The sequence below is a fragment of the Lepidochelys kempii genome, chromosome 4 (assembly GCF_965140285.1).
Source record: "Lepidochelys kempii isolate rLepKem1 chromosome 4, rLepKem1.hap1, whole genome shotgun sequence".
Classification (NCBI taxonomy): Eukaryota; Metazoa; Chordata; order Testudines; family Cheloniidae; genus Lepidochelys; species Lepidochelys kempii.
This window is the reverse complement of record NC_136383.1, coordinates 84,973,192-84,997,444: the sequence shown is the minus strand read 5'-3', so window position 1 is coordinate 84,997,444 and position 24,253 is coordinate 84,973,192. Positions and strand designations below refer to the sequence as shown.

Below are 24,253 nucleotides of genomic sequence, written 5' to 3'. Positions count from 1 at the left end.
CAGATCAAATGCTCCTGACAGATGGAACAAAAGCAGCATAAAAGTTTTCATCTTCCAGAGCCAGAAGTAGATCATCCAGCACCACTGTTCCAATTTCTGTTCCATACCGAGGTCTAAACCCAAACTAACCACGTTAAGGAAATCTGAAAATGGCAAATATTTCCACACTCTTCTCTGTAAACTTCCCCAAAGTACACTGTATATTTTATCTCATTATACTTATCTCAGAAGCATATTGATCTTTTTGAGGGTGCCAAAGTCAAAAAACTGTTACTTGAGTAGGGGTCTTTTAGAGAATAGTTGGCATTATATGCCTGACACAGAAAGACACTGACTATCTCCACCAACTATATGCACATTACCTCCTTGCTGACCTTTACCAGTGTCACTGTGCTTCAGTGGGTCACAGCTGACAATACCAAATTCAGAATAGACTGTTGAGAAATAGGGCAGACTCACCCCAAACTGGTGGTTATTCTATCATTAGATTATACCAAGTCAGTAACAAAAGTGAACTTCTGTATCATCACACTGGTTAACAAGTCATCAAAATGCAGTCTCCCTAGGCATTCCAGTCCTTTGCTTACCACCCAGTCACTGGAATTTATGATGAGTGGTACTCAAAACCAGTTTCATCAGAATTAGGGTCTTTCTAATCCCAAGGGATCAGCCACTTAGACAGGTCAATATGTAACTCAGATCTTACCCAATAACACACTGATGCCAATCCTTGAGTAACTAAAAACTAAATATTTAATAATAGAAGAAAAGAAGGAGTTATATATGGTTAATAGATCATATACATACAAATTATTACAAAGTCATTTATCAGATTTGTAGCAGTGATGGAATAAACTGCGAGTTTGCAATTATCTCACTGCAATCACCCAAACAGATTGGCAGTCATCAGTCTTTGTTTAGAACTTCCTTGTTAGAAATCCAGTCCAGAGAAATGAAGCAGGAAATGAAGACTAAATGGAGATTATCTCAGTTGCCTTTTTATATCCTCTGCCACGTGCACTGAAATTTACTGTCCCAAACAAAGCTCACAGCCTCTGTCTGTGGAAAGTTACTGGCGCAAGATGGAATCCAGTGTCACATGAGCATATCACATGTCCTTACATGGCTTGCTGAGTCACAGTGGGTAGTCATTGGCCCCCTGGTACTGGGGCATCTGAAGGAAGACCTAACTGGGCAGGATGAGTTTCTTCTATGGCCCATTGATAGAGTGAAGTGTCCTTAATTGGCCATCAACACATAGCTTGATGTAAATCCTATCTGGTGTAAATGTAAATCCTATATTTGTCCTTACCCATAACTATTTCACATTTGGGGACAATGTATACCTTCAGATCAGCGGCACTGCTATGGGTACCCGCATGGCCCCACAGTATGCCAACATTTTTATGGCTGATTTAGAACAACGCTTCCTCAGCTCTCGTCCCCTAAAGCCCCTACTCCACTTGCGCTATATTGAAGACATCTTCATCATCTGGACCCATGGAAAAGAAGCCCTTGAGGAATTCCACCATGATTTCAACAATTTCCATCCCACCACCAACCTCAGCCTGGTCCAGTCCACACAAGAGATCCACTTCCTGGACACTACAGTGCTAATAAACAATGGTCACATAAACACCACACTATACCGGAAACCTACTGACCGCTATTCCTACCTGCATGCCTCCAGCTTTCACCCTGACCACACCACACAATCCATCATCTACAGCCAAGCTCTGCGATACAACCGCATTTGCTCCAACCCCTCAGACAGAGACAAACACCTACAAGATCTCTGTCAAGCTTTCTTACAACTACAATACCCACCTGCGGAAGTAAAGAAACAGATTGATAGAGCCAGAAGAGTTCCCAGAAGTTACCTACTACAGGACAGGCCTAACAAAGAAAATAACAGAACGCCACTAGCCATCACCTTCAGCCCCCAACTAAAACCCCTCCAACACATTATTAAGGATCTACAACCTATCCTAAAGGATGACCCAACACTCTCACAAATCTTGGGAGACAGGCCAGTCCCTGCCTACAGACAGCCCCGCAACCTGAAGCAAATACTCACCAACAACCACATACCACACAACAGAACCACTAACCCAGGAACTTATCCTTGCAACAAAGCCCGTTGCCAATTGTGCCCACACATCTATTCAGGGGACACCATCACAGGGCCTAATAACATCAGCCACACTATCAGAGGCTCGTTCACCTGCACATCCACCAATGTGATATATGCCATCATGTGCCAGCAATGCCCCTCTGCCATTTACATTGGTCAAACTGGACAGTCTCTACGTAAAAGAATAAATGGACACAAATCAGATGTCAAGAATTATAACATTCATAAACCAGTCGGAGAACACTTCAATCTCTCTGGTCACGCAATCACAGACATGAAGGTCGCTATCTTAAAACAAAAAAACTTCAAATCCAGATTCCAGCGAGAAACTGCTGAATTGGAATTCATTTGCAAATTGGATACTATTAATTTAGGCTTAAATAGAGACTGGGAGTGGCTAAGTCATTATGCAAGGTAACCTATTTCCCCTTGTTTTTTCCTACCCCCACCCCCAGATGTTCTGGTTTAACTTGGATTTTAACTTGGAGAGTGGTCAGTTTGGATGAGCTATTACCAGCAAGAGATTGAGTTTGTGTGTGTATGGGGGTGTGGGGGGGGTGAGAAAACCTGGATTTGTGCTGGAAATGGTCCACCTTTATTATCATGCACATTGTAGGGAGAGTGGTCACTTTGGATGAGCTATTACCAGCAGGATAGTGAGTTTGTGTGTGTGGTTTTTGGGAGGGGGGTGAGAGAACCTGGATTTGTGCAGGAAATGGCCCAACTTGATTATCATGCACATTGTGTAAAGAGTTGTCACTTTGGATAGGCTATCACCAGCAGGAGAGTGAATTTGTGTGGGGGGGTGGAGGGTGAGAAAACCTGGATTTGTGCTGGAAATGGCCCAACCTGATGATCACTTTAGATAAGCTATTACCAGCAGGACAGTGGGATGGGAGGAGGTATTGTTTCATATTCTCTGTGTGTATATAAAGTCTGCTGCAGTTTCCACGGTATGCATCCGATGAAGTGAGCTGTAGCTCACGAAAGCTCATGCTCAAATAAATTGGTTAGTCTCTAAGGTGCCACAAGTACTCCTTTTCTTTTTGCGAATACAGACTAACACGGCTGTTACTCTGAAACCTATCTGGTGGGTGTCACTCAGGAATACAACACATGTGTAAGATACAAGTGCATAGCCAATATTCATAACTTTAGATCTATGTATCATCTTTGTATTTAACTGGGATAATCATATTTGATAGATCACAACTTTTCCATTGAAACCTTACATAATACACTTTGTACAAGCTTTGTTGCAATTGTATAAGAGTGGTCATACCAATGATATGAATGGTCATATTCAATCATACAGCATAAGAACCAGCCAACAGGGACACAAGTTCAATGGACAGGTAGTTAATTGAAATGCCCCCAACATCTCTGGAACCCAAATGAGCATCACTGGCCTGGTCCATGACAAAGAAGGAATCTCTCACCAAATCTGATACAATTAAATAATACAGGAAACACTAAATACAAAAATAGACAACCCCTCCCCCCAGTACTTTTCTTATCCCCTCCTCAAAACATCTTCCCTTTCTGCCACTAAAACCAGATGACTCTTCAGTGGAACATGGGGAGGAAACCCCATGAAGCTCAGGCTCTAAAGAACACTCTCACCTTACTCCTTAAAATCCCTCCCAAAAATCACAGATTTAGAAATTCCAAGGCCAAAAGAGACCATTTCATCATCTAGTCTGCCCTCCTGTATAACACAGGCCATAGAACATCTGCAAAATAATTCCTAGAGTATATCTTTTAGAAAAACATCATTTTTATTTAAAATTGTCTGTAATAGAGAATCTATCATGACCTTTAGTAAATTGTTCCAATAACTAATTATCCTCCCTGCCAAACAATGTCTGACTTATTCCAACCTCAATTTGTCTAGCTTTAATTTCCAGTCGTTGGATTGTGTTATACCTTTCTCTGCTAGACTGAAGAGCACCCTGTTAAATATTTGTTTCCCATGTAGGTACTGTGACAGACCCAGACCAGTGGGGTACAGGAGTCTGGTAGAAGGCAAATATACTGGCCACTGGATGAATAGTTTTCTGTTCCCTGAGTTACCAGAGCAGGGGCTTCACTAGAGCAATCAGGAACCTGCTAGAACTAATTAGGACAGGCAAGCTAATTAAGACACCTGGAGCCAATTAGGAACATACCAGAATCAATTATGGCAGGCAGACTAATCAGGACACCTGGTTTAAAAAGGACCTCCTGTCAGTTAGTGGAGGGTGTGTAAGGAGTAGGGAATGAGAAGGCATGCTGCTGGAGGACTGAGGTGTACAAGTGTGATCAGGCTTCAGGAGGATCCTGTAGTGAGGATAAAGAAGGTGCTGAGGGGAGGCCATGGGGAAGTAGCTCAGGGAGTTGTAGCTGTAGCTGTCATGCAGCTGATATAGGAGACTAAACAGCTGCTATCCACAGGGCCCTGGGCTGGAACCCAGTGTAGAGGGTGGGCCTGGGTTCCCCGCAATTTCTGATTCAACACAGGAGAAGTTGACCTGGTCTTTGAGCAACACCAGAAGTGAAGGTGTAATTTGGTAAAGGATCTGGCCTGTCCCTGACCCACTAGGAGGGACAACAGAGACTGTTCTCCATTTTCCACATGCTGGTCAGTGATGAGGTTAGCTGAGTGAATGGTAGGTTTGAGCCTCTAGCAGAAGTGACCAAACTGAGGGCTGCCATGAACCTCTGAGATGAGCAAATCCACCAAAAAGTGCAGAACCCACCAAGGCAGTGGAGGAACTTTGTCACAGTGCTTATAAACTGTAATCAAGTAATCTCTTAACCTTCTCTGTTAAGATAAATAGATTGAGCTCATTGAATCTGTTACTAATGGGCATGTTTTCTAATTCTTTAATCATTACCATGGCTCTTCTCTGAACTCTCTCCAATTGGTCAATACCCTTCTTGAAATGTGGACACAAGAACTGGATACAGTATCCCAGCAGCAGTTACATCAGTGCCAAATACAGAGATAAATAACCTCTCCACTCCCACGTGAGATTCTTCTCTTCATGCATCCAAGTATAGCACTGCACTGGGAGCTCATATTCAGCTGATTCTCCACCACAATCCCCAAATCTTTTTCAGAGTCACTGCGTCCCAGGATAGAGCCCCTATCCTGTAACTATGGCCTAAATTCTTTGTTCCTACATGTACATATTTACATTTAGCTGTATTAAAACATGTTTGCTTGCACCCAGATTACCAAGTGATCCAGATCACTCTGTATCAGTGACATGTCCTCTTTGTTATTTACCATTCCATCAAATTTTGTATTATCTGCAAACTTTATCAGTGATTATTTTATGTTTTCTTCCAGGTCATTGATAAAAATGTTAAATAGCATAGAGCCAAAACCCGACCCCTGTGGAACCCCACTAGAAACACATCCACCCAATGATTGCCTGTTTACAATTGCATGTTGAGACCTGTCAGTTAGCCAGCCTTTAATCCATTGAATGTGTGCCATAGTAATTTTATGTATGCAGTGTTTTTGTAGCCATATTGGTCCCAAGATATAAGGGAGACAAGGTGGGAGAGGCAAGTGTATGAGGTAATATTGTTTATTGGACAAACTTCTATTGGCGAGAGAGACAAGCTTTTGAGCTCATACAGAATTGTTCTTCAGACCTAAAGAAGACCTCTGTGTAAATTTGAAAGCTTGACTCTCTCACCAACAGAATTTGGTCTAATAAACAATATTACTTCATACACTTTGCCTCTATAGTAACTTTTGTCTAGTTCTCCAATCAAAATATCATGTAGCAAAGAGTCAAAGGTCTTATAGATTTCTAAGTATATTACCTCAGCCCTATTACCTTTCCCACCAAATTGTAATACCGTAAAAAAAGATATCAAGTTAATTTCTGTAAACCCACTTAGATTGGCATTACTCTCCTTTAGTTCTTTACTAATAATCATCAAGTCCCATATCAGCCATTCCCTTATCTTGCCTGGGGTCAATGTTAGACTGCAAGTCCTATAATTATCTAAGTCATCCAATTTATTCTTTTTAAATATTGGTACAACATTAGATTTCTTCCAGTCTTCTGGAACTTTCCCAGCATTCCAAGACTTATTGAAAATCAACATTAATGGTTCAGTGAGCTCTTCAGACAGCTCTTCTAAAACTCTTGAATGCAAGGTATCTGGACCTGCTGATTTTAAAATGTCTATCTTAGTAGCTGCTGTTTAACATCCTCCCAAGATGCTAGTGAAATGGAAATCATCATCATATATGACATGACTGAATCATCTGTTTTTCCCCAAACACAATACAAAAGTATTTACTGAACAATTGTACCTTTGTGGATTATGGATAATTCTACCATTTTCATCTAGTAATGGACCAATGCCGTTAGGATTCTTTTTGTTCCTCATATACCTTTAAAACCTATTTTCTAACTCTGCTAGGCATAGATTTTTTTTCTTTTTACCTCTCTGTTTCCTATCAATTTTCTATGACTTTTCTAGCTTCTGATTTATATTCATTCTTATTGACTTCCCCTTTCTTCCATTTGTTTATATATATATATATATATATATATATATATATAATTTTTATAGCTGCCTTCTCTTCTCCTCTAAACCAGCTCAGATTTTTTAAGCAATATGGCCTTCTTCCTCAGTCCTGGGACTGTGGCTTTTTGAGGCATCTGGTAAAGTTTTCTTAAACAATTCCCAATTATAATCAACTCATGATCACTTGTACCTAAGTAATCATTAATTTTTATATCTGTGATCAGTTTCTCTCTTTGTCAAGATAAGATCTAATATAGAATCCCCCAGTATTGGATGCAACACTTTTTGAGTTAGGAAACTGTCATCTATAATATTTAGAAATTCCAAGGATGCTTTGGTACTGGCAGCATGAGACCTCCAGTATGTGTCACTCAAATTGAAGTCCTCCCATGATTATAAAGCTTTTTTCCCTACGCATTAGAGAAAGCTGCTTAAGGAGGTGGTCACCCTATTCGTTAATGTGATTTGGCGGCCTGTAGCAGACACTAAGGCATCATCTCCTGCTTTATCTGTTAGAACATTGACCCATAAGAATTCAAGATCATTTTCTTGTAAGTTGTCAGTGACTCAAACAGATAATGCCATTTTTGACAGAGTGCTACTCCCCCTGCCACCTTTTGCCCACTCAGTCCTTCCTAAATAGGTTATAATCATTGATTTTAACATTTCAGTAATTGGAATCATCCTATCAGGTTTCAGTAATACCAACTAGATCAAGTTTGTGCTAATAAATGAACAATTCCTCTTGTTTGTTACCTGGGCTTCTATTATTAGAGTATAGGTAATTAAAGAACGTATTAGCTTCATGTTCTTTGGTTCCTTGAATAATGTTGTTCTCAGTATCTTGATTTTGTGCTAACTGTGTGCGTCCCCCTCTTTATTAGTTTAACACCTTCCTGACTTCTCTAGCCAACCAGTCTCCAAGGAGATAGCTTCCCCTTCTACTGAAGTGTAGGCCATCCAAACTATGTAGTCCTGTCTCCCCATAAAAGGTGGACCATGTTCCACAAAACCAAAACCGTGCACCCTACTCAGCTTAACTAGCCAGTGGTTCACTTCCAGAATCTTCTGCCTTCTGTCTTCTTCTGCTCCTGGGACAGGAAGGATCTCTGAGAAGATTCTTTGAACATTATTCTTTAACATGCTTTCAACTCCTCTGAATTAATCTATTATCTTTGAGATATCCCTCAATCAGCATCATTAGTGCCAATATGAACGATCACCATTTGATCCTTGCCTATTGAATTCAGAAGCAAACCCAATCTTACAATGATCTCTCTGGCTCTGGGAAGAGAGGACACTGTCCTGTTGTCAGTTGGTCCCTTGCAGAATTCTGAGTATTGCGTGCTCAACAAGGATTGCCCATCTCCTCTTTGTGGGCAAGCTTAATTTTCTTACAGGTTTGGCCAAGCTGCCATCTCTCTGTTCCCTTAGACCAGCTGGATCTTGAAAGTTGTCTTCCACAGTTTCCACAGTGAGGACCTGCCATTGATTGGAAACTACTAGATATGTGGAATTCCTCCTGGTCCTCTTCTCTCTGGTGGCCACAACCTACCCATCCTTATTTATCTTTAGCTTTGCAGAAAGCAACTGTGAACTCTTGCCTTCGGTGGTTATGAACTTCCTCTCTCCAACTCCTTAGTGAGCAGTTCCTTTCTTCCTTGAACAAGGGGCACCTATGTTTTCCAAACCTTGCTGACCAGGATCTCCTCACCCTCTCTGATTATCCTAGCATCTCTACTTTCTTACACTTTGTCAAGGTTCCTCCCCCACTCTGAACTCTAGGGTACAGATGTGGGGACCTGCATGAAAACCTCCTAAGCTTACTTTTACCAGCTTAGGTTAAAACTTCCCCAAGGTACAAATTAATTTTATCCTTTGTCCTTGGAATATCCACTGCCACCACCAAACTCTAACTGGGTTTACTGGGAAACGTAGTTTGGACAAGTCTTTCCCCCCAAAATCCTCCCAACCCTTGCACACCACTTCCTGGGAAAGATTTGGTAAAAATCCTCACCAATCTGCAGAAGTGACCACAGACCCAAACCCTTGGATCCGAGAACAATGAAAAAGCATTCAGTTTTCTTACAAGAAGACTTTTAATAGAAATAGAAGTAAAGGAATCACCTCTGTAAAATCAGGATGGTAGATACCTTATGGGGTAATTAGATTCAAAACATAGAGAATCCCTCTAGGCAAAACCTTAAGTTACAAAAAAGACATACAGACAGAAATAGTCATTCTATTCAGCACAGTTCTTTTCTCAGCCATTTAAAGAAATCATACTCTAACACATACCTAGCTAGATTACTTACTAAAAGTTCTAAGACTCCATTCCTGTTCTATCCCTGGCAAAAGCAGCGTACCAACAGACACAGACCCTTTGTTTCTCTCCCTCCTCCCAGCTTTTGAAAGTATCTTGTCTCCTCATTGGTCATTTTGGTCAGGTGCCAGCGAGGTTACCTTTAGCTTCTTAACCCTTCACGGGTGAGAGGATTTTTCCTCTGGCCAGGAGGGATTTTAAAGGGGTTTACCCTTCCCTTTATATTTATGACACACTTATTTACTTTCTTGACACTAGTCATGATTTTATGGACCTCTATCATATTCCCTCCTTAATCATCTCTTTTCAAAGTTGGAACCTCCCAGTCTTATTAATTTCTCCTCATATGAACTTGTTCCAGACCCCTTATGTTTCTTGGTTGTTTTTTTTTCCCCTGTGCCTTTTCCAATTCCAATACCCTCTTTTTCAGGATGCGGGCATACCATGGATATATACGAAGATAGATAATAAAACAGGAAATATTATACTATCCCTTTCCTAATAATTCCCAATATTCTGTTAGTTTTTTGACGGCTGCTGTATATTGGATGGATGTTTTCAGAAAACTATCCACAATGATTCTAAGATTTCTTTCTTAGATGGTAGCAGTTGATTTGAACCCTATTATTTTGTATAATTGGGATTATATTTTCCAATATGCATTATTTTGCATTTATCAACATTGATTTTCATCTGCCATTTTCTTGCCCAGTCACCCAGTTTTGTAAATTCCCTTTGTAACTCTTTGCAGTCTGCTTTGAATTTCACTATAAGTAGTTTTGTATCATCTGTAAATTTTGCCATCTCATTGTTTACTGTTTTTTTCAGATCATTTATAAATATGTTTAACAGTACTGATTTCAGTACAGATCCCTGGACACCACTATTTACCTCTCTCTATTCTAAACACTGACCATTTATTTATTACAACACCTCCTTTAATAACTCTCTCAATCTGGGACAGTTCCTCAGATTAACTGTGATCACCCAGTCGACTCATTGATTTTCTAGCAGGCTTCCTGCTTCTAATGCACTTTTTAAAAAAATGTAAACTGATAGTTATTGAACCAGGTGTGTAGAACATAAAACAAGCCTACCGATGAAAGTATTCAATTGCCCTGTTTAAGCACTTAACAGACCAAAGTAATAGCAAAAAAAAAAATCCCAAAACCTAAAAGTAGCCTCTGAGGGAGGGGAAGTTCCAAAAAAGCTTTGGAAAGTCTAAATTCCAGTATTGGGGCACAGATTTAATCAAAGTCCCAGCCAAAGTAAACCTTACTGTGGGCAACAACTTGGAACAATCCCTACAGAAATGCTGTACAAAAGTACAATCGGCACATACTGGAGGGCAAGAGGAAAGAATGGATCAAGAAATGGGATACTCTGAATTGAAACTAAGTGAACTACTAGAGGAAACCTTTTTGGAAATTGTTAAACAAATAAAAGATATCCGTTCAGTATTGTCCTGAGGAGAAGTATGTACATAGAAGCCTGGGGAATATTGGAAAAACAAGAGAGATGTCTTGTAACAAAGCTGAAACGGTAATTGGCCAGAAACACTTAATTGGGTATTGAGTTTTACTCCTATATTAACTAATTATTCCAAGATACTTGGGAGGTGCAAGTGCATTCATGTATATACGCCAGTTCACCCTTGTCCTTTCTGGTATAGCTAATGGAGAGGTACAAGAAGTGTATCTGGTAATATATGCAAGAACCTGGGGAAATGAAATAGGGCACTATAAAATAGTGCCAAAAGAAAATGAATTGTGGTGTATACGTGGAGAGGAATGGAAACAAATAATAGGAGCCCAGTGGGAATGGGGCACCTTAATTAGAAAAGAAAATTAAAGTTTACAATGAAAAATAAAAGGGTAATGTGACATAGAACAAACAAGCAGACTTGTAATAATTGTAAAAGGTGCACTTGCTCAAAACTAGAAAATTATTTTAAAAGCTGCAGAAAACATAAGATCTAAAATGTGTGTTTGGTATAATGTTGTATGTCAAATAACAGAATGGAATGAAATTGAATGGGCATGAAATTGAATGGGCAATGTTGTTTTGGATTTGTGGAACCGCACTATTAGTACTTTTGTGCTTCTGTATTGGATATCAAATATGTAAGTAGTGTTTAAAAAAAGACAAGCTTTGCAGAAAACTTTTAAGATTAAATTGTCAGATTATGCTTGATATCTTATGTGAAACATACCTACAGCTCCCTCCCCAGATATCCTAGCTATTGCAATATCTTAATACAGAAAATCTATACATCAATCATCCTCCATGCTGCCTTTCCCAAATCCAACCAAGAGTAACCTTCAAGAGGTCTCAGGCCATGGTGGAAAGGTGGCCATAGCAATCACAGAAGCAGGTTCTGAGTGTGGGAGTTGGGCCCTACTCAGTGTTCTCATACGCATGGAGAGAGGTGGTGTCTCGCCTCTAGAGGTACCAGGCTGTGGTAGAAAAGCTATAGAAAGTGAGATTTCATATATAGCCTGTAAGTTCTTTTTCCCCCAGGAAGTGCTAGGCCATGGTAAAAATGAGGCAGTTGCAGTTGCGGGATCTAAGCGGGAATATGATGTCATATTGTAATACCAACAGACCCCGACCATCGATGGGAGGGATAGAACCTGGGATCTCTGGAACTAAATGCATGAGCCTCTACTGCATGAGCTAAAAGCCATATGCCCATTAGCTAAGGTTGTAGAGCAGACTCATTAATCTCTAAGTGATCTCAGTGCCACTAGAAGGTACAGAGCACCACACCCAGGAGGTGTGTGGGTTATATTATCGCATACTTTAAAACGTTCAAGAGATAACAAAATCTATGGAGAATTTTATTTGACCATATGTGTTAAATGAATTATGATGGCAAATCAACACTGATATAAAAGATGGGCACTAAAAATAATTCAATTCTGTTGGCTGATATCCTCAATCTTAAACTGTGATCAGATGAATAAAAAATCATGATAGAATAGGATGAAAAATTAGAAAACCTGTCTGGAAAAAAAAAAAGTCCCTTTAGGTTTTTCTCCCAGGTGGTGGGAGTCCCTGGCCATGCGCAGTTCTCTACATTGTGTGGCTTATGTTCAGGCCCCAGTTTTAGTCCTTGCAAGGGGACCCCACCCTCTGGAGACCTTATTATGTCTCTTCCAATGGGGGATCAAAAGGAAAACAAATGTTCCAGTGCAGCCAAGAATAATTTCTTCCAAGAGCCAACTAAAAAGGGAAAAGGCAAAACAGTACCTTCTTTCTTTGGGGCTGTCTGCACAGTGATTTTCTAGGAGTCCTTCTGGTAGGGTAGCTGAATCGTCTTCATACTGTCAGGCTTACCCTGGCAGTTTGCTGCATTCCCTGTAGAGCTGAGGGTGGAGAACTCCTTGATGGGAGCTCCTCTTGTGGTTTCATGAGTCACTCTAGCCATTTCCTGCTCAGGCTGATCTCTCCCCCCTAGCTGACTGCAGTTTCCTCCTTTTTAAAGTCCTCCTCCCTACCATATGTGATGGACAGGGCCAGAGAGGTGGGCTGATCCCACTCATAGAGCACCTCTGGCACCTTCCTCATCAGTGCCCTATGCACCCTGCCATACTGTCAATGCAGCAAAGCAGGGAAATCTGTCTGGAATGTTCATTCACAACACTGAGCAAATCATGAGTTGGTTAATGCATCAATAAATAACTTCAAAGACCAACAGTTATCTCTTTAATACTGTAGAAGGATCATTATATTATTGTCTCTTTATAACTTAAGAGTGCCCAATGCATTCCAAATTACAAACACAGCAGCCTGCTCATATCGGTTTTTGTTCTGGATGTCACAATTTAGCACCTGGTTTAAATTTATATGTAAAAATGTTGTGATCTATAGACTTTTTACTGTTCTGCTTGAGAATTCAATTTGAATAATAGTCACTTACAAACTCATAGGTCCTTCTGCATCACTAAAAGTTAAACATCATTCAGCTTCTTCAATGAACTGAAGTGACACTAAGATCTTTGCAAACAAAATGGCAGTGATAGAAATACTTTAGAAAGGAAATGTATAGACATACTGTAACATGTGGTTTCAGATGAACTGTGATTATAGTCATCTGCTACAGTTTCAGCACTAACCATGCAAAACAAAAACCTCCAGCATAATAAATACACGACAGGAAGGAATGAAGATAAATTACATTCTCAAACTGCATATATTGCAAATGTATTTTGCAGCAGGTAAGAGCTTTGGTTCATGTCAGGAGCAAAAGGTATCAAGCCCTGATTTGAGGATGCTTTTTCCTGAGCCTATAACTGCATAATCCTTGCTTACTAAAATAGAAACTGATTCTGCGACCCTTAGTTCCACTGATTTCAATGAGATTGCTCACAACAATAAGGACTACTCAGGCAAGTAAGGATTGAAAAATTGGGCCCATGTTTTGTATAGATTTGCATGATCATGTTGGGACAACTCCTGGAATCTTGACTTGGGAGTTTTGATTGAGTCCTGGAATTAGGTGTTTGTTTTGAAACTAATATCAAGTCGAAATGATGCTATATTGTATCCATTGTTGACCAGCCAGTTTGGGCAGGTCCAAATAACAAATTTCATTGTGCAGAGGGAGATGTGCAATCTTTCTTTCTCCCCTCAGCTCATAGGAGGATTCCAAGTTTATTCCAAATTATGCAACTTCTGTTGAAACCTTTCAACCATGATTACAATGTACTATATAACTGTTACTGGACAAATGCTGCACAGTCTAGTTTTGAAACTTTTAATGAGCTGTCAGGGTTCCCTCTCCACTCTGAAATCTGGGGTACAGATGTGGGGACCTGCATGAAAGGCCCCCTAAATTTATATTCTACCAGCATAGATTAAAAACTTCCCCAAGCCACAAATTCCTTTCCTTGTCCTTGAACGGTATTGCTACCACAACCAAGTGATTTAAACAAAAAATCAGGGATGGGTCTACTCTGCCCCTCCCTTTGGGGAAGGGGTGGGGTAGATCCTGGGTTGCCCTTAAATTCAAAAAGTGATCTTGGGCGTAAAAAGTTTGGAGACCACTGCTGTAAAAGAAGCCTATGGCTAAGTTCATGCAACTGAAAACAGCGCAGTTACCTTTGGGGATGTAATCAACTTTATGGGTCTGATAACTGAACATTTCAATATTATTTTTAAAGAGGCATGGTAAACCAGAATACACATTGCACAACAGTTGGCCATCTTGCTGTCGTTTACATATGATACGGAGTACAACCAGGATGTAAAAAACATTGCCACAGATTGCTTCTCTGACTTACCCTTTTCCAGTAACTGCTTACAGCATGATGATGGTATGATTGTATTGGAAAGAGAAGCCTTAGAGCTGTGGCAGCAGATCAATTCAAAGTATCTTTTAAGATATATCCTGTGATAGAAAAAATATAAAATTACCTAAGAAGAAAACAGATAAACAATTATCCAGGTGTTTCTCAATTTCTTTCACACATGTGACTTCAATGGAGTTATAGCAATTTACACCAGCAAAGGATATGGCCTCAATTTCTTTCACACATGTGACTTCAATGGAGTTATAGCAATTTACACCAGCAAAGGATATGGCCCAGTATATGACATGAAGTATTCATAGTTTAATTATACCTCTGACGAAACCACTCAGGTCACTTCAATTTTCTTTAAAAATGTCTTAACAAAACAAAGACTCAATTTTTACTAGAGAGATATGAAGGATTCAAAAGTTTAATGTACTATAAAATTCTGTTACTTGTCAGATGCACGATAAACATGTGGTGCCATTATAGCCAGTTCCTTTACCTGATTCTGCATAGGCACAGGTTTCCTACAGTATCAACAGCACTTTTGAAATAACACAAGTGACAATATACTATTACTGTAATCAATTATATCAATCCAGTGGCTCGAGATGCCCCCTATTTTCCCCAAGGTTACAGCCAGAACGGTAATCATATTCTTGTTAATAATTGTCAGGAAGGAAGTCTGAGGGAAAAAGTCTCCAATAATGGACATCAATTTATAACTGTGGGATCTGAAGAATTTTTGAAGAAGAGAACTATTAAGCACAGACATTCTTCCTATTATTTTCGCCAGGCCAATTGGGAGAGACATCATTTTAATTGAGTTTTGAATGACTGTTTGCAAACTGCTGACCAAGGAGAGCCCTGGAAATCATTTGCCAGAGATTTCTTATAGAGCTACTGCATAAATCAAGAAAATAAAAACAATAATTATCACATGGGAGGAATATGCAGACAAGGTTAAATGTTGATGTTTTCCAGAAGGCTACATCGGATAAAAAGACATAAAACAGTTCAGCAAAGCAGCATGACAAAATCAAGATGAAAACAAGTGGGAACATGGGAGGGTACCATAATGCCAAATATCCAGAACTGCAGCATGGCTCTTTGTCAGAAGAATATGAAAACACAGGCCATTCAGGAATAATCTCAGCACAGTCAAATTGTATTAACCCTCTTTTGGTGGGAGAGGGAAGGGCCAGGTACCAGATGGGAAAATATGGAATGTTGCACATCTTGTTCTTTCTACTCAGTAAGGGTGAAATTTACCCTTGTGCAGACTCCCAATCAAAACTGCTTATGCTGGTCCTGTTCTGTGGCTAGGTCTTCAGTCTTTAAGGCTGTGAATCAGGCATTTTTCACAAACATAAATTTACTTTTTGTGGAGGAGGAAAGAGGGGGATAAGAAACCACCATGTCTTCCATCTGCAGACTGAGGAGGAGTACATTTAAGGGAGTTAGGCACCCAACTTCCATTGGTTCTTCTGAAAAGCCTACCCTTTGTAAATACATAATTATTTTGTTAGAATATGAAACCTTATTTTCTTTGATATTGCAATTAAACTAGACCTTTTACAAAGAGGATGACAGCATTATATTTTTAAAAGCCTGCTTAGTTCACACAACCTTAATCTGAAGCAATTTTCCAGTTAAAGTAGCCCCTGCATATCTTTCATTTAGATCAAAGAAATTGTCTAATTGTCCTTCTGGGTCATATTAGGCAATGCTTAAATAACCTATTCAGCATGAGCATAACTGCATAAGCAAACTACTGATGCAAGGATTGATTTCTGTATTCAGATGCTGATACAGCTCAGTTGTTTGAGTACTGTTGCTTAAAATGCTCATTAAGGAAGATGGTTAAATAATGTTAAAGTTAATTCTTGAATGATTTATTCAAAAATAATGAAAATGTATAACAATAGAACTGCTTCAATAAAGAAAACATGTTCACAAATGAATTTTTCAAAGTGACAATATTGTTTGGCTAAATTGCCAATGAATAGTTCCGCAAGTTCTACTGTTCATAAGGTAGAAAGCGGCATTTTAAGAACGCAGTTAAGAAATGAAAAGGGATGTTAATGAATATAATATTGATCTAAAGAATACCATTTTAGCAATGACATGAAAGCAAGAGAATGAAATGGCTGTAACTAAACTCAGTGTAGGGACATGTCATAAATATAAAGGGAAGGGTAAACCCCTTTGAAATCCCTCCTGGCCAGGGGAAAGCTCCTCTCACCTGTAAAGGGTTAAGAAGCTAAAGGTAACCTTGCTGGCACCTGACCAAAATGACCAATGAGGAGACAAGATACTTTCAAAAGCTGGGAGGAGGGAGAGAAACAAAGGGTCTGTGTCTGTCTGTAGTCGTCTTGGCCGGGGATAGACCAGGAATGGAGTCTTAGAACTTTTAGTAAGTAATCTAGCTAGGTATGTGTTAGATTATGATTTCTTTAAATGGCTGAGAAAAGAATTGTGCTGAATAGAATAACTATTTCTGTCTGTGTATCTTTTATGTAACTTAAGGTTTTGCCTAGAGGGGTTCTCTATGTTTTTGAATCTAATTACCCTGTAAGATATCTACCATCCTGATTTTACAGGGGGGATTTCTTTATTTCTATTTACTTCTATTTTTTATTAAAAGTCTTCTTGTAAAACACTGAATGCTTTTTCATTATTTTCAGATCCAAGGGTTTGGGTCTGTGGTCACCTATGCAAATTGGTGAGGCTTTTTATCCAACATTTCCCAGGAAAGGGGGAGCGCAAGTGTTGGGAGGATTGTTCATTGTTCTTAAGATCCAAGGGTCTGGGTCTGTAGTCACCTAGGCAAACTGGTGAGGCTTTTTACCAAACCTTGTCCAGGAAGTGGGGTGCAAGGTTTTGGAAAGTATTTTGGGGGGAAGGACGCGTCCAAACAGCTCTTCCCCAGTAACCAGTATTAGTTTGGTGGTGGTAGCGGCCAGTCCAAGGATAACGGGGGTAATATTTTGTACCTTGGGGAAGTTTTGACCTAAGCTGGTAAAGATAAGCTTAGGAGGTTTTTCATGCAGGTCCCCACATCTGTACCCTAGAGTTCAGAGTGGGGGAGGAACCTTGACATGGTGGCACAGTGGTGGGATTAACCTGAAATCATTTGAGATCCAGTTGAGATTTTTTGAACTAGAAATACAGATTTTAAAAAGGAATTTTTTTTTTCTTTGGAAAGAAAGTCCAGAAAGCAGCTTTGAAACTGAAAGCAGCTTGGTTTCTCTCTGCTTTGTGGCCAAGCAGAGACAAAAGGGGATTATCTTGTGAATTGCAGGTTTTCTTTGCCTGGAGGCAGGGTACTTAACTCCTGCAGGGAAATTCACAGTCTTCCAACCCAGAGGTTTTTTTTTCTTTTCTTCCTAAAAGTAAATAGGGGGAGTGTGCTCTACCCATTTGCCTGGAGACAAAAGTGGCAGGGTTTTTTTTAGGATTTTGATTTTTTTTTTTTGTTTTACAAGGAGCACAGGTTTGAAAAGGAATTTTTTTTTCTTTGGGCTGGGTAAGCAGGTTTCCAAGTAGTTGGAGGTTTTTGGTTTAATTTGGGCCCAGAGCAAAGACAAGGGAATTGTCTTTTTCTGTAGGCTGACAATCACTATCAGAGAATAGGTATTCTATTCCAGCACAGCAAAATTTTACAGCCAAGTTTTGTTTGTTTATTTCTAAACCTCGGGTGTAAAGTTAGTTAAAAACAGAGAGGTTAGAATGGCCAAATCCTCAGCTCGACTACAGCTGGAATTAGCCAAATTTCAGGCTGAGGAAAAACAAAGGGAACATGAAAGACAGATAGAACTCATGCAGCTGAAGAAGGAACAAGAAAGGGAGGCAGAACAACACCAAGAGGCTGCCCACAAGAGGGAAATGGAGGCAAGGAAGCATGTGGAGAAGGAGAGGGAAAAAGAGAGGAAGCATGTGGAGGAGATGGAGAGGATAAAGGCCCAGCAGAATATACCAACAAACCCTAGCAATCCTTCTCCCGGTACCACGTCCCATCCCAGAAAGTTCCCCACCTACAAGGCAGGTGATGATACTGAGGCCTTCTTAGAAAACTTCGAAAGGGCCTGCCTTGGGTACAACATCTCTACTGACCAATACATGGTAGAGCTGAGGCCGCAGCTCAGTGGACCCTTAGCTGAGGTGGCAGCTGAAATGCCTAAAGAACATATGAACAAGTATGAACTGTTTAAATCCAAGGCGAGAGTCAGAATGGGGATAACACCCGAGCAGTCTCGTCGGAGGTTCAGAGCCCTAAGGTGGAAACCAAACATGTCATTTACCCGACATGCCTACCACATTGTAAAACATTGGGATGCCTGGATATCAGGAGCAAGTGTTGAATCTCCAGTAAATTTGCCCTTCCTAATGCAAATGGAACAATTCTTAGAGGGTGTTCCTGAGGAAATAGAAAGATACATCCTAGATGGGAAACCCAAAACTGTAATTGAGGCAGGAGAGATTGGAGCCAGATGGGTGGAAGTGGCAGAGAAGAAGAAAACTGGTCGCAGTTGGAGCGGAGACCAGAAGGGACCACCCCAGACCACACCCTATTACCGGGGGTCGCCCAAAGCCCCACCTACCTCCCAAAGAACCCTCCAGACCCCTTATCATCCAACCACCCTGTTCTCCAGCAACCCACCTCGCCCCAGTGACCCGTCAGCTGGACGATGTTTTAAATGTAACGAGCTGGGGCATGTAAAGGCCAACTGCCCCAAGAACCCCAACAGATTACAGTTCATTGCACCGGAATCACACCAGAGGTCCACAGGCCCAGATACCTCCCAGATACCCTTGGAGCGGAGGGAAACTGTGAGTGTGGGCGGGAAGAAGGTCACCGCGTGGAGGGACACCGGAGCACAAGTGTCAGCTATCCATGCTTCCTTAGTGGACCCCAATTTAATCAACCCAGAGATCCAAGTGACTATTCAACCCTTCAAGTCCAACTCTTTCAATTTGCCTACAGCCAAGTTGCCTGTCCAGTACAAGGGCTGGTCAGGAATGTGGACTTTTGCAGTCTATGATGATTATCCCATCCCCATGCTGTTGGGGGAAGACTTGGCCAATCATGTGAAGCAGGCCAAGAGGGTGGGAATGGTCACCCGCACCCGGAAACTTCTATCAGGACCCAGTCAGAGGTGATGGACCTGGACCCCAGGCCAATGTCTGCAACAGCAGTAGTGGATCCAGTCCCAGAGACCCAGACGGAACCAGTCCCAGAACCGGAACCAGCCGAACAACCAACACCAGACCCCGTGTCAGCACTGAATCCAGTACTTGCAACCTCAACACCAGAGGGCCCCACCGAACCTGAACTGGCAGCAGCCGATAACCCTACACAAGAGGCTCAGCCGGAGCCTGAATCCCAACATAGTGCACCAGCGGAGAGCGGTTCACAGTCAACAGAAACAGCTCCATCCCCTATATCGCTTCCAGAGGGACCAAGCCTAGGTCCACAATCCCATGAGGAACTGATGTCTCCAGCATCAAGGGAACAGTTCCAGACCGAACAGGAAGCAGATGAAAGCCTCCAGAGAGCTTGGACGGCGGCACGGAGCAACCCACCGCCTCTCAGCTCTTCTAATCGATCCAGGTTTGTTGTAGAAAGAGGACTTTTATACAAGGAAACTCTTTCTGGTGGACACTAGGAAGACTGGCATCCTCAGAGACAGTTGGTAGTTCCAACTAAATACCGGGCCAAGCTCTTGAGCTTGGCCCATGATCACCCTAGTGGTCATGCTGGGGTGAACAGGACCAAAGACCGTTTGGGGGGATCATTCCACTGGGAGGGAATGGGCAAGGATGTTTCTACCTATGTCCAGTCTTGTGAGGTGTGCCAAAGAGTGGGAAAACCCCAAGACCAGGTCAAAGCCCCTCTCCAGCCACTCCCCATCACTGAAGTTCCATTTCAGCGAGTAGCTGTGGATATTCTGGCTCCTTTTCTGAAAAAGACACCCAGAGGGAAGCAGTACATACTGACTTTCATGGATTTTGCTACCCGATGGCCGGAAGCAGTAGCTCTAAGCAACACCAGGGCTAAAAGTGTGTGTCAGGCACTAGCAGACATTTTTGCCAGGGTAGGTTGGCCCTCCGACATCCTCACAGATGCAGGGACTAATTTCCTGGCAGGAACTATGAAAAACCTTTGGGAAGCTCATGGGGTAAATCACTTGGTTGCCACTCCTTACCACCATCAAACAAATGGCATGGTGGAGAAGTTTAATGGAACTTTGGGGGCCATGATACGTAAATTCGTAAATGAGCACTCCAATGATTGGGACCTAGTATTGCAGCAGTTGCTCTTTGCCTACAGAGCTGTACCACATCCCAGTTTAGGGTTTTCCCCATTTGAACTTGTATATGGCCGTGAGGTTAAGGGGCCATTGCAGTTGGTGAAGCAGCAATGGGAGGGATTTACACCTTCTCCAGGAACTAACATTCTGGACTTTGTAACCAACCTACAAAACACCCTCCGAACCTCTTTAGCCCTTGCTAGAGAAAACTTACAGGATGCTCAAAAAGAGCAAAAAGCCTGGTATGATAAACATGCCAGAGAGCGTTCCTTCAAAGTAGGAGACCAGGTCATGGTCTTAAAGGCGCTCCAGGCCCATAAAATGGAAGCATCGTGGGAAGGGCCATTCACGGTCCAGGAGCGCCTGGGAGCTGTTAATTATCTCATAACATTCCCCACCTCCAACCGAAAGCCTAAGGTGTACCATATTAATTCTCTAAAGCCCTTTTATTCCAGAGAATTAAAGGTTTGTCAGTTTACAGCCCAGGGAGGAGACGACGCTGAGTGGCCTGAAGGTGTTTACTACGAAGGGAAATGTGCTGGTGGTGTGGAAGAGGTGAACCTCTCCATGACCCTTGGGCGTATGCAGCGACAGCAGATCCAGGATCTGTGCACTAGCTACGCACCAACGTTCTCAGCCACCCCAGGACTGACTGAACGGGCATACCACTCCATTGACACAGGTAATGCTCACCCAATTAGGGTCCAACCTTACCGGGTGTCTCCTCAAGCTAAAACTGCTATAGAACGGGAGATCCAGGATATGTTACAGATGGGTGTAATCTGCCCCTCTGAAAGTGCATGGGCATCTCCAGTGGTTCTAGTTCCCAAACCAGATGGGGAAATACGTTTTTGCGTGGACTACCGTAAGCTAAATGCTGTAACTCGCCCAGACAACTATCCCATGCCACGCACAGATGAACTATTAGAGAAACTGGGACGGGCCCAGTTCATCTCTACCTTGGACTTAACCAAGGGGTACTGGGGCAGGTACCACTAGATGAATCTGCCAAGGAAAGGTCAGCCTTCATCACACATCTCGGGCTGTATGAATTTAATGTACTCCCTTTCGGGCTGCGAAATGCACCCGCCACTTTCCAAAGACTTGTAGATGGTCTCCTAGCGGGATTAGGAGAATATGCAGTCGCCTACCTTGACGATGTGGCCATATTTTCGGATTCCTGGGCAGACCACCTGGAACATCTACAAAAAGTCCTTGAGCGCATAAGGGAGGCAGGACTAACTGTTAAGGCTAAGAAGTGTCAAATAGGCCTAAACAGAGTGACTTACCTTGGACACCAGGTGGGTCAAGGAACTATCAGCCCCCTACAGGCCAAAGTGGATGCTATCCAAAAGTGGCCTGTCCCAAAGTCAAAGAAACAGGTTCAATCCTTCTTAGGCTTGGCCGGTTATTACAGACGATTTGTACCGCACTACAGCCAAATCGCTGCCCCACTGACAGACCTAACCAAAAAGAAACAGCCAAATGCTGTTCAGTGGACCGGAAAGTGTCAGAAGGCCTTTAACAAGTTTAAAGCAACACTCATGTCTGACCCTGTACTAAGGGCCCCAGACTTTGACAAACCGTTCCTAGTAACCACAGATGCATCCGAGCGTGGTGTGGGAGCAGTTTTAATGCAGAAAGGACCTGATCAAGAATTCCACCCTGTAGTGTTTCTCAGCAAAAAAACTGTCTGAGAGGGAAAGCAACTGGTCAGTCACTGAAAAAGAATGTTATGCCATTGTCTACGCTCTGGAAAAGCTACGCCCATATGTTTGGGGACGGCATTTCCACCTGCAAACCGACCATGCTGCACTAAAGTGGCTTCACACCGTCAAAGAAACTAACAAAAAACTTCTTCGGTGGAGTTTAGCTCTCCAAGATTTTGATTTCAACATCCAACACATCTCAGGAGCTTCTAACAAAGTGGCTGATGCACTCTCCCATGAAAGTTTCCCAGAATCAACTGGTTAAAATCGTCCTTGAGATGTGGAAAATATTGTTAGTCTTTATGTACTTGGTAGTATATTTAGAGATGCACGTGTCTTATTAACTCTGTTTTCCTAGAGCTCCAGGAAGAAATCCCAGCCAGTGTTTCACCCTAGCTGAGATTTGGGGGGCGTGTCATAAATATAAAGGGAAGGGTAAACCCCTTTGAAATCCCTCCTGGCCAGGGGAAAGCTCCTCTCACCTGTAAAGGGTTAAGAAGCTAAAGGTAACCTCGCTGGCACCTGACCAAAATGACCAATGAGGAGACAAGATACTTTCAAAAGCTGGGAGGAGGGAGAGAAACAAAGGGTCTGTGTCTGTCTGTAGTCGTCTTGGCCGGGGATAGACCAGGAATGGAGTCTTAGAACTTTTAGTAAGTAATCTAGCTAGGTATGTGTTAGATTATGATTTCTTTAAATGGCTGAGAAAAGAATTGTGCTGAATAGAATAACTATTTCTGTCTGTGTATCTTTTATGTAACTTAAGGTTTTGCCTAGAGGGGTTCTCTATGTTTTTGAATCTAATTACCCTGTAAGATATCTACCATCCTGATTTTACAGGGGGGATTTCTTTATTTCTATTTACTTCTATTTTTTATTAAAAGTCTTCTTGTAAAACACTGAATGTTTTTTCATTATTTTCAGATCCAAGGGTTTGGGTCTGTGGTCACCTATGCAAATTGGTGAGGCTTTTTATCCAACATTTCCCAGGAAAGGGGGAGCGCAAGTGTTGGGAGGATTGTTCATTGTTCTTAAGATCCAAGGGTCTGGGTCTGTAGTCACCTAGGCAAATTGGTGAGGCTTTTTACCAAACCTTGTCCAGGAAGTGGGGTGCAAGGTTTTGGGAAGTATTTTGGGGGGAAGGACGCGTCCAAACAGCTCTTCCCCAGTAACCAGTATTAGTTTGGTGGTGGTAGCGGCCAGTCCAAGGATAACGGGGGTAATATTTTGTACCTTGGGGAAGTTTTGACCTAAGCTGGTAAAGATAAGCTTAGGAGGTTTTTCATGCAGGTCCCCACATCTGTACCCTAGAGTTCAGAGTGGGGGAGGAACCTTGACAGGACAAATTATGGTTGGCCTGTTACCCAGGGTTTTCAGAACCCACAGCAGGGGCAACTATTTCACTACAGATGGTGTCAGGAATATATCAGTAAGAATACAGCAATTCTGTCTGATCAAGGATTAAATGCAAGTGAGCATGCTCTTGTGTAACACTGCAGTTTATTAGATTTAAACACATCCAGGTATAAGCAATAGGTTTAGAACATCCCAGATATTTACCTACCATCTGGAACCGTATTGAGTAATTAACAGCAGGTTCACAGTGGCCAGTTGCTCACCCATTGGGGAGAAAAGGGTGTCAGGAAAAACGTCTCTCAAGATGGCTTCAGAGGACGGCTCCAAAGTACATTCTATTAGTTAATCTTTTGTAGCTGACTTCTACAAAAAGCATAGGTCATAATGACCCCTACTGGATCATCACTTTTCATAACGTTCAATAAACTTCTAACATCAGAGGCATCCAAACTCAAGGTTTTCCAACCACCAAGGTTTTCAGTCTCACGTGTTTACTTGTCTGCAGCTAGATTTTTGACCTTGCTTCTGAAAGCCTGTCTCCAAATTAACCCTTAACTATGTGGTGTTCTATTTCATTAATTCAT

The 24,253-nt window shown here is 41.7% G+C and overlaps 1 long non-coding RNA gene across 1 annotated transcript in view; it reads right to left on the bottom strand.

The window, feature by feature from the left end:
* Nucleotides 1–14,348, bottom strand: part of LOC140909995 (uncharacterized) — a 196,227-nt gene extending 181,879 nt beyond the window's left edge. Inside the window, exon 1 of the long non-coding RNA XR_012158400.1 lies at nucleotides 14,279–14,348. This is a non-coding gene — a long non-coding RNA (uncharacterized LOC140909995). The remainder of the gene's footprint in view (nucleotides 1–14,278) is intronic.
* Between the last annotated feature and the right edge of the window lie 9,905 nt (nucleotides 14,349–24,253).